The sequence below is a fragment of the Ixodes scapularis genome, unplaced genomic scaffold, assembly GCF_016920785.2.
Source record: "Ixodes scapularis isolate PalLabHiFi unplaced genomic scaffold, ASM1692078v2 PGA_scaffold6__148_contigs__length_123643588, whole genome shotgun sequence".
In the NCBI taxonomy this organism is placed as follows: Eukaryota; Metazoa; Arthropoda; class Arachnida; order Ixodida; family Ixodidae; genus Ixodes; species Ixodes scapularis.
Genome location: NW_024609881.1, coordinates 37686771 through 37698154, shown reverse-complemented (window position 1 = coordinate 37698154; position 11384 = coordinate 37686771). Strand labels below are relative to the sequence as shown.

At 51.1% G+C, this 11384-nt stretch overlaps 1 pseudogene; it reads left to right on the top strand.

Annotated features, from left to right (window-relative positions):
• The first annotated feature begins 316 nt into the window (after positions 1-316).
• Positions 317-1287, top strand: LOC120840029 (annotated as a pseudogene).
• Positions 1288-11384: the final 10097 nt, after the last annotated feature.

The following is an 11384-nucleotide window of genomic DNA, read 5'->3' as shown; positions in this document are numbered from 1 at the left end:
ATTGGGACGGGTGACGTCACTTCTTAGTTCGTACTCAGCCGTTGCTGCGGCAGCTAACGCAATCGCAATGTTTACCGAGAAACACGTACGGGGAGGGGAGTGCTATGTGCTTCGCACTGTTAGCGGGGCTAGTGACTGTTATATTCAGTTTCGGTATTCATTTGTGTTCTTTCTCCCCCAGGGGGCGCGTCCTTCCTTTGTGTATATATTTGATGTATCGTGCAGAATAAAGGTTGTTTTTCCGTCCGTCCTTCGAAAACATCACATTGGCGACGAGGATTCAGCCCGTTCCAAGCTACCTTCGGCATCCCGTACCGTCCGGCTACGCCCGCCCCGCCATGAGCTTCCCCGGCCTCGCTCCGCCGCCGCCGTTCCTCCAGACGCCCGGCCGTCCGTCCCTGCCATGGGAGGAGTGGGAGCAGACTTTTACAGTCTACCTTCTAGCGTCCGGAGCAGCTGAGTGCCCACCAGAGCGACGCAAAGCCATTCTTCTGCATTGTTTGGGGGCGGAAGGGCAGCGTGTTTTCCGGACTTTACCTGCAGCGTCAAGCGCCGCAGCACCGGCAGTTCAGGATGAGCCTACCGCGGCCACTACTGACGTGTACGCGTCTGCACTCGCCGCCTTACGGAAGCAGTTTTCGACGTCGTGCAACGTAGTCGTCGAGCGTCATCGTTTCCACCGCCGCAACCAACACGCAGGCGAGTCCGTTGATGACTTTGTTGCTGCTTTACGGCAGCTCGTTTCGCATTGTTCGTTTAATTCACAAGATGAGGCTCTCCGTGACCAATTTGTTGCCGGCGTTGCTTCCAATCTCGTACGTGAACGGTTCCTACTCGAGGGTTCCTCCCTGTCGTTCGAGAGCGCAGTACGAATCGCTCTTCAGTTTGAGCAAGCAGCTGAAGAACTAAAGGAATTCTCTGCTTCAGTCGAGCCTGTTTCTGTGCGTCGTCCGCATTCTTCGCGAAAAACCAGTTCACAGCCAAAAGAGCATTGTCAGCAGAACTTTTCAAGGAAAGCGAGCGGTTCACGTGCGTCGCAGGGGCACCGCCCCCCTCGGCGAGACAGAGATGGCCGGTCCGTTTCACCTCACTGTTTTCGGTGCGGCTCGCGGAACCACCGCGCATCAGCGTCACAGTGCCCAGGGCAGGTAAAGAAATGTTCGTTTTGCGGCGTCGAGGGCCACTTTCAGAAAGTATGCAACCGCAAGCGACAAACGCAAGGCAGGGTTCGTGAAGTTGATTTTGATGACGATGTTTTGTCAAGTGGAAGTTCTGAGCAAGTTTTGACCGTGCAGCATTCTGCTCGCAGAGCAATATACATAAAAGTGGGCGTAGCGGATGTCAGCTTGACATTTCTTGTTGACTCGGGGTCGTCTGTTTCGATTCTGTCTGAACACGCATTTCGTCGACATTTTGAAAGCGTTTTGCTCCTTCCAGCTCCGCACGTCACCTTGCTTGATTTTTCTAAGCGTTCAATTTCCGTGCTAGGGTGTTTTCAGGCAGACGTTCAATTTAAAGGGCGCTCTGCACCACTTCTTTTCTACATCGTTCGCCAAGGCACCTGTCTGATTGGCCTCGACGGCATTAAGGCTCTAAATCTTCGAATTCAGGGTTTCACTCTCGAGTGCCTGCACACGTCCGTCGCCCCGCCGCCGCGTGTCAATGACCCGACACCTTCTCACATTCCAACGCAGTCAAGAGAGCAACCGAGGCAAGCAAGCCTTCCGCCAGCCTTGGCACCCGACTTCGTTTCACTTTTCAGTCCTGAGTTGGGCCTTGCTAAGCGATTCACGCATCGTGTCAAAACTCGGCAAGGCGTGCAGCCGGTAATTTCGAAGCTTCGTCGTCTCCCATATGCACTCCGGGGACCAGCAGCAGATGAACTTCGCAGGTTGCTGAGCCTGGACATCATCGAACCTATCGATGCTTCTGAATGAGTTTCCCCCATTGTTGTCGTTGACAAGAAAGATGGCAGCTTCAGAATCTCTGTTGACCTTCGGGAGCCTAACAAGGCTATTGTACCAGACAGCTTCCCATTGGCTCACACAGAGGAACTTCTTCATGCCTTGGTAGGCGCGACACACTTCTCAGAGCTTGACTTGGCTTGCGCCTATCATCAGGTTCTTTTGCACCCTGACAGCAGGGATCTGACAGCCTTCATTACGCATGAAGGACTCTTCCGATTCAAAAGAGTTTGTTTTGGGTTAGCTTCTGCCCCAGCGGCATTTCAGAAGATGATGGCCAAAATTCTTGATGGCTGCTCTGGAGTGTTGTTCTACATTGACGATGTGATAGTCTTTGGGAAAAGTGCAGAAGAACATCTTTTGAATCTAAAAACGGTCTTGCAGAAGGTCAAGGACGCCGGCCTGAAGTTGAACAACAAATGCCTCTTCGACGTTCCAGAACTTTCTTTCCTAGGCCACAAGGTCACGGCACAAGGTATCGCACCACTTCCAGAGAAAGTGGACTCGATAATTAACACTCCAGTGCCAACAGATGTTGCGGCCCTCCGGTCGTTCCTAGGTCTTGTCGAATACTATTCCAAATTCGTTCCACGCTTGGCCGAAGTGGTCGAACCTATGCGCGTTCTGCTTCGCAAGAATGAGCCTTTCATCTGGTCAGCTGAAACAGACAGCAGTTTTCGGAGAGTCAAGGAAATGCTTTCTTCGAGTACAGTTCTCCACATGTTCGATCCATCACTTCCAGTCATCGTGTCGACCGACGGTTTCGACTGCGGTTTGGGAGCTGTCCTGCAGCAGCAAAATGGCCACGAGCTCCGCACGGTTGCTTTCGCGTCTCGCAGCTTGTCACCAGCTGAAAGAAAGTACTCGGTTGGTGAACGTGAAGCATTGGCATGCATTTGGGCGTGCGAGCGATGGCACACTTACCTGTGGGGTCGCCATTTCAAGATTCGTACGGACCATCAGGCGTTGGTATCATTGCTATCGTCGCAGGGGCGTGGAAGAAGGCCACTTCGGATTGCACGCTGGAGTGCACGACTCCTGTGTTACAATTTCACGGTCGAGTACCGCAAGGGGCCCACCAACACTGTGGCCGATGCTCTTTCTCGGTTGCCAGCTCCCACGTCGGAGGCAGAACTTTCCAAGGAAGAAGAAAACGTCTCGTTGGTCGAGCCGGCCTCCATGGCGAAGGAAGAATTCAAGCAAGCCGTCCTCAACGACGATTGCCTGCAAAACGTCAAGTCGTTCGTGTGCGGCTCTTGGCCACCGCAAAAGTCCGTACCAGAGGAGGCAAAACCTTTCTACTCAGTGCGCGAAGAGCTTTCTATTGTTGATGGCCTACTGCTGCGCGCAGAGCGCCTCGTTGTTCCGTCCTCCCTCACAGCTCAGTTCATCGCAGTTGCCCCTGAGACACATCCGGGCACCACGCGCACAAAGGCGCGACTTCGTGAGCTATTCTGGTGGCCACGAATGGACAAGCAAGTGGAATCTGCCGTGAAAAACTGCCACATCTGCCTGGAGGCAGATAAGTCTGCCAAAACATCGCCAGTGCCATTGTAGCCTGTTGAGTGGCCTGAAAGACCCTGGCAGAAACTGGGCCTAGACATTGTCGGCCCATTGGAGGATGCACCTCGCAATAGCCGATTTGCTGTAACATTGGTCGATTACCATTCCAAGTGGCCAGAGGTATATTTTGCAGCGAAGTGACCACAAGCACCGTGAAAGAATTCTTAACCAGTGTCTTTGCCCGTGAAGGATACCCGGAGGAGATTGTTTGCGACAATGGGCCGCAGTTCACTTCACGTGAATTTATAACCTTTCTTCAAAACCGAGCCATCAACCTGTCGCACTCATCGGTATACTACCCCCAGGCGAACAGGCAAGTCGAAAGGCTTAATCGAACTTTGAAGAACTCCATCCAAGTTTCACTCCTCGAAAGGTGACCTATCCGACAAGCAGTCACTGACTACCTTGCTATTCACCGTTGTACTCCACAGGCTACCACTGGGGTTGCCCCAGCAGTTCTGCTTCATGGGCGGATGCCTCGAACCAGGTTGGATGCTGTAGGGTTTTCGGCACCAGCGTTCGCAAAAGACCCAGTAAAGGAACTGGCGCGACGGCGTCAAAGGGTCCGGCTTAAACAGCAAAGCAGCAAGGAGTACACGGACCGGAGGAGAGCTGCTAAGGAGCCGAAAATAGCAGTGGGCGATTTCGTTCGTGTCAAGAAGCCGTCAGTTCGCTTCAAGGGAGATCGCGCCTTTTCTCGTCAACTGAAGTGTTGGCGAAGAGGGGATCTGTCTCTTTCAGCCTTGGAGATGGCCGCACATGGAATGCCTCCAAGCTTTCCAGGGTTCCAGAGAGGGGCACGATTCCACCGTCTCAACGTTGAGAGCCACCGGCGCCGCAGCTTCCGGTTCGAGTGCCGCAGCCTGACCTGCCGCCGCCGCCTTCTCCCGGGTCGCAGCCGCCGCCTCCTGGCGGACTGCAGTCTGCTGCACCGTAGTCGCCCGTTCCTGATCCGCAGCTGCCTGGACTGGAGCCTGCCATGCTGCAGCGCCTTCTCCTGGGCCGCAACCGCGGTCCCCTGGGGTACCGCAGCGCTCTACAAGCTCACTACCATCCCCAGCCGTGCAGCGTCCCCATCGCCCGTCCCGAGAGCGCCGACGACCGGCCTGGCTCAAAGACTATCAGACCGACTAGTTGTCTATGTGTATAGCAGTGGTTATGTAGTGTGTAAATATGTACAGTGCATGCTTAGGGATATCTAACACTTACTAGCAACTAATCACTACGAATAAGGGAGGGGGTATGTTATATTCAGTTTCGGTATTCATTTGTGTTCTTTCACCCCCAGGGGGCGCGTCCTTCCTTTGTGTATATATTTGATGTATCGTGCAGAATAAAGGTTGTTTTTCCGTCCGTCCTTCGAAAACATCACACCTTACTTCGTACTCTACCGTTGCCGCGGTAGCTTGTGCAACCGCAATGTTTGCCGAGAAACACATACGGGGAGCGGTACGTGCTTCGAATTGTTATTGCGACGAGTGACGTCACTTCTTACTTCGTACTCAGCGGTTGCTGCGGCAGCTTATGCAATCGCAATTTTTGTGGAGAAACACATACGGGGAGGGCAGTGCTACGTGCTTCGTACTGTTAGCGGGGCTATTGACATCACTCCCCACTTCGTACTCTAACGTTGCCGCGGTAGCTTATGCAACCGCAATGTTTGCCGAGATACACATACGGGGAGCGGTACGTGCTTCGAATAGCTATTGGGACGAGTGACGTAACTTCTTACTTCGTACTCAGCCGTTGCTGCGGCAGCTTATGCAGTCGCAATGTTTGCCGAGAAACACATACGGGGAGGGGAGTGCTACGTGCTTCGCATTGTTAGCGGGGCTAGTGACATCACTCCCCACTTCGTACTCTACCGTTGCCGCGGTAGCTTATGCAACCACAATGTTTGCCGTCAAACACATACGGGGAGCGGAATGTGCTTCGAATTGTTATTAGGACGAGTGACGTCACTTGTTACTTCGTACTCAGCCGTTGCTGCGGCAGCTTATGCAATCGCAATGTTTGCGGAGAAACACATACGTGGAGGGGAGTGCTACGTGCTTCGTACTGTTAGCGGGGCTAGTGACATTACTCCCCACTTCGTACTCTACCGTTGCCGCGGTAGCTTATGCAACCACAATGTTTGCCGAGAAACACATACGCGGAGCGGTACGTCTTTCGAATTGTTATTGGGACGAGTGCCGTCACTTCTTACTTCGTACTCAGACGTTGTTGCGGCAGTTTATGCAATCGCAATGTTTGCGGAGAAGCACATACGGGGAGGGGAGTGCTACGTGCTTCGTACTGTTAGCGGGGCTAGTGACATTACTCCCCACTTCGTACTCTACCGTTGCCGCGGTAGCTTATGCAACCACAATGTTTGCCGAGAAACACATACGGGGAGCGGTACGTCTTTCGAATTGTTATTGGGACGAGTGCCGTCACTTCTTACTTCGTACTCAGCCGTTGCTGCGGCAGTTTATGCAATCGCAATGTTTGCGGAGAAACACATACGGGGAGGGGAGTGCTACGTGCTTCGTACTGTTAGCGGGGCTAGTGACATTACTCCCCACTTCGTACTCTACCGTTGCCGCGGTAGCTTATGCAACCACAATGTTTGCCGAGAAACACATACGGGGAGCGGTACGTCTTTCGAATTGTTATTGGGACGAGTGCCGTCACTTCTTACTTCGTACTCAGCCGTTGCTGCGGCAGTTTATGCAATCGCAATGTTTGCGGAGAAACACATACGGGGAGGGGAGTGCTACGTGCTTCGTACTGTTAGCGGGGCTAGTGACATTACTCCCCACTTCGTACTCTACCGTTGCCGCGGTAGCTTATGCAACCACCATGTTTGCCGAGAAACACATACGGGGAGCGGTACGTCTTTCGAATTGTTATTGGGACGAGTGCCGTCACTTCTTACTTCGTACTCAGCCGTTGCTGCGGCAGTTTATGCAATCGCAATGTTTGCGGAGAAACACATACGGGGAGGGGAGTGCTACGTGCTTCGTACTGTTAGCGGGGCTAGTGACATTACTCCCCACTTCGTACTCTACCGTTGCCGCGGTAGCTTATGCAACCACAATGTTTGCCGAGAAACACATACGGGGAGCGGTACGTCTTTCGAATTGTTATTGGGACGAGTGCCGTCACTTCTTACTTCGTACTCAGCCGTTGCTGCGGCAGTTTATGCAATCGCAATGTTTGCGGAGAAACACATACGGGGAGGGGAGTGCTACGTGCTTCGTACTGTTAGCGGGGCTAGTGACATTACTCCCCACTTCGTACTCTACCGTTGCCGCGGTAGCTTATGCAACCACAATGTTTGCCGAGAAACACATACGGGGAGCGGTACGTCTTTCGAATTGTTATTGGGACGAGTGCCGTCACTTCTTACTTCGTACTCAGCCGTTGCTGCGGCAGTTTATGCAATCGCAATGTTTGCGGAGAAACACATACGGGGAGGGGAGTGCTACGTGCTTCGTACTGTTAGCGGGGCTAGTGACATTACTCCCCACTTCGTACTCTACCGTTACCGCGGTAGCTTATGCAACCACAATGTTTGCCGACAAACACATACGGGGAGCGGTATGTGCTTCGAATTGCTATTAGGACGAGGGACGTCACTTCTTACTTCGTACTCAGCCGTTGCTGCGGCAGCTTATGCAATCGCAATGTTTGCGGAGAAACACATACGGGGAGGGGAGTGATACGTGCTTCGTACTGTTAGCGGGGCTAGTGACATCACTCCCCACTTCGTACTCTACCGTTGCCGCGGTAGCTTATGCAACCACAATGTTTGCCGAGAAACACATACGGGGAGCGGTACGTCTTTCGAATTGTTATTGGGACGAGTGCCGTCACTTCTTACTTCGTACTCAGCCGTTGCTGCGGCAGTTTATGCAATCGCAATGTTTGCGGAGAAACACATACGGGGAGGGGAGTGCTACGTGCTTCGTACTGTTAGCGGGGCTAGTGACATCACTCCCCACTTCGTACTCTACCGTTGCCGCGGTAGCTTATGCAACCACAATGTTTGCCGACAAGCACATACGGGGAGCGGTATGTGCTTCGAATTGCTATTAGGACGAGTGACGTCACTTCTTACTTCGTACTCAGCCGTTGCTGCGGCAGCTTATGCAATCGCAATGTTTGCGGAGAAACACATACGGGGAGGGGAGTGCTACGTGCTTCGTACTGTTAGCGGGGCTTGTGACATTACTCCCCACTTCGTACTTTACCGTTTCCGCGGTAGCTTATGCAACCGCAATGTTTGCCGAGAAACACATACGGGGAGCGGTACGTGCTTCGAATATTTATTGGGACGAGAGACGTCACTTCTTACATCGTACTCAGCCGTTGCTGCGGCAGTTTATGCAATCGCAATTTTTGCGGAGAAACACATACGGGGAGGGGAGTGCTACGTGCTTCGTACTTTTAGCGGGGCTAGTGACATTACTCCCCACTTCGTACTCTATTGTTGCCGCGGTAGCTTATGCAACCGCAATGTTTGCCGAGAAACACATACGGGGAGCGGTACGTGCTTCGAATGGTTATTGGGACGAGTGACGTCACTTCTTAGTTCGTGTTTAGCCGTTGCTGTCGCAGCTTACGCAATCGCAATGTTTACTGAGAAACACATAGGGGGAGCGGTACGTGCTTCGAATTGTTATTGGGACGAGTGACGTCACTTCTTACATCGTACTCAGCCGTTGCTGCGGCAGTTTATGCAATCGCAATTTTTGCGGAGAAACACATACGGGGAGGGGGGTGCTACGTGCTTCATACTGTTAGCGGGGCTAGTGACATTACTCCCCACTTCGTACTCTATTGTTGCCGCGGTAGCTTATGCAACCGCAATTTTTGCCGAGAAACACATACGGGGAGCGCTACGTGCTTCGAATGGTTATTGGGACGAGTGACGTCAGTTCTTAGTTCGTATTTAGCCGTTGGTGTCGCAGCTTACGCAATCGCAATGTTTACCGAGAGACACATACGGGGAGCGGTACGTGCTTCGAATGGTTATTGGAACAAGTGACGTCACTTCTTAGTTCGTACTCAGCCATTGCTGTCGCAGCTTACGCAATCACAATGTTTACCGAGAAACACATACGGGGAGCGGTACGTGCTTCGGATTGTTATTCGGACGAGTGACGTCAGTTCTTCCTTCGTACTCAGCCGTTGCTGCGCCAGCTTACGTAATCGCAATGTATACCGAGAAACACATACGGGGAGGGGAGTGATACGTGCTTCGCACTGTCAGCGGGGCTAGTGACATCACCCCCCACTTCGTACACTACCGTTGCCGCGGTAGCATATGCAACCGCAATGTTTGCCGAGAAACACATAAGGGGAGCGCTACTTGACAATCAGAGTTTATAAGGCGTCCGCCTTATAAACTATCATGTGATTTCGACGCTTGTTTTGTGGTTTTGCTAGTGAAACAAGTGTCAAAACCACAGCATTGATGATAAGGAGCGCGCGAACGGTGATAAGGCACGCTGGATGGTTTTCTGTCGACTATGCTGTCCGCCACCGTTCTGCCGACGAACACAAAACACACGGCGAACGAGTCATATGCAGCTTTCCAGTAAAATACAGATATCGTATATTTTTGCTCATATTTTATTGAATTCGTTTCCTGTAATAATTCATCACAGTGCTATACCAATTCAGTGGCTCTTCGAGAAGATCATAGATAACCAAACCAAGTCACTCCTATCGGGAAGAGTGACTTGCCTTTTTTGCGTTAAGTGTACAATTTAAAATGCATGAAAATTATGATTTCGTAAGTGAAATGTGCCTAGAAGACGACGGCGCCGACTCGGCGGTGCACGAAGTGTCCACCTCGGCTTTGGTGCACGAAGCTGTGAGAACGGGTCACCACTTTAGCGTGTTGCACCTCGGACTGGTGGTTGGTACTGCGGGTAAAAAAGGCGTTTTATGGTTCAGTTTCTGAAATAATCCAACGTTCAATTGTACGGGCACGCTAAACAACCTTAGTTGCGAATTGCAGTATCACCATTATTTTTATATTCTGTTTTAGAAACAGGGCAATTTTTATTTTGTGCAATAATGTTAACTTTGTGTCTGTATTACATCACTGGAGCTGAACACATAACCGTTTATTAGTTATCTTGTCAAGCCAAGGAAGAGGTCTTTCAGCGTGCGTGTGCGGCAGCAAGTTCAAACTTTAAAGTGTATAAACTATATTTTTGCATGAATGTCGCATGTTACGCCAGTTTATAACAGAAAACGCAATCATAATTCATAACATTTATAAACAAAGATGGTTCATGTTCAGACTGCTGTGCGCCCAGCTGCTCTAAGGGCACATCACCTGAAACATACCCGGTTTTCCAAGCGAAAGACAGGCTCACCCGAAGAAGGGGTCTTGCTTGGTGATGGTGGTCTTCGGTTGGACGACCTTCTGCTGGCTGATAGTGTACCCGTGGGCGTGGGGCAGAACGTAGGCCACCTCGCTGTGGTGCTCGACCACTGGCTGACGCACCACCGTAGTGGCCACGGGCACGTCCACGGCGGCGGCGTGTAGGCGTAGGGCGCTACGTAGCCGGCCTGGCAGGTGGCGGCCAGCAGGACGAGGCAGGAAACAAGGGTGGCCTGCAAGTACATGAAGGAACCGGCTTCAGATGAGATAGTTAGTCAGAAATATATTTAAGGAATATGTCAGAGCGTTTTTCATAGCGTATTCTACGAGGCAGTTTTTACTTATCCTCGAAAAAACAAAAAAAAAGCTTGATACGTCAAGTTTTACGCTCAAAAAGCGTTGGAGAAGTCTGCGCTCTAGACTTTTTAAAGAGAGACGGAATTAGCTAAGGCGGCATTGAACACCACTACCGTAGAGGAAGATAAACATAAGGGCTTGCGACGACACTGTATTTACATTAAGAAGCAAGGAGTGAATCTATTTTTATTAGTTTGTTTTACCAATGGCACACGAGAAAACAGGAGCCAGAGTTTAAACGCCCAACAAGAATACACCAACTTGATGTTAAAACCAGCAAAAATATGGGATAAGGGATGGCGAACTGACGTACGATTTCTGTTTTTAGTTGGCTTCGTAGACACGGCTCAAAACATTGACACAACTAGCTAGTAGCGGAGCGAACAGTTGAGTGACACTATCTGAATCGATTCTCTGCAAAATCCACAAAGCATCGCCTGATAGTAAAAAAAAAAAAAAATCTATTTCGATAGTTTTGCGCTAATCACATCACGAATTAATCTCTACCCAATTTGTAGTTCCTGTGGCCTGTTGGCAGTTATTCTCGAAATCGCCGCGGGCACGGAGTGTACTCACAAAGGTGACCATGATGTCTGCGGATGGAGGCGCTGCAAGGTACTCGTTCGAGAGAAGACGGTGCTACACACCCGTTAGACGAGTCCCTATATACGGCAGCTACAAAGCAAGTGCTGGAAGGGATCATAGACATGTGTGGTCGCCGACTGCAGTGTGTCCCACCCATATCCCCGGCGTGACGCATTAGAGGCTGCCTATTTTGTTATTTTGCTGTGGCCCTGAGAGCGGTCATCAGTCGGGGTGCAGTTTAGCGGCAACATTGATATTGCAATTCCCGCACTGCAGGCATCTCATCAGCGTGCAGAACATTGTTCTTTGCCGGTAAGAGACGACTGTGAACCAGAGCGGGCGCGCTTAAAAAATAAAACTGTTGACTTTCAGGGAAACGAATGGACATTTCTTGTTTCCTTAATTGTAGTGTTGTAGCGATTGGCCAACCGGGTATTTTATGAAAACACGTCGCCGATGAATAGGGTGCTTCCGTTTTCAAATATGTAGTTTTTTGTGTTTCTTTTTTTCACAAATTTACAACTATTATAGAC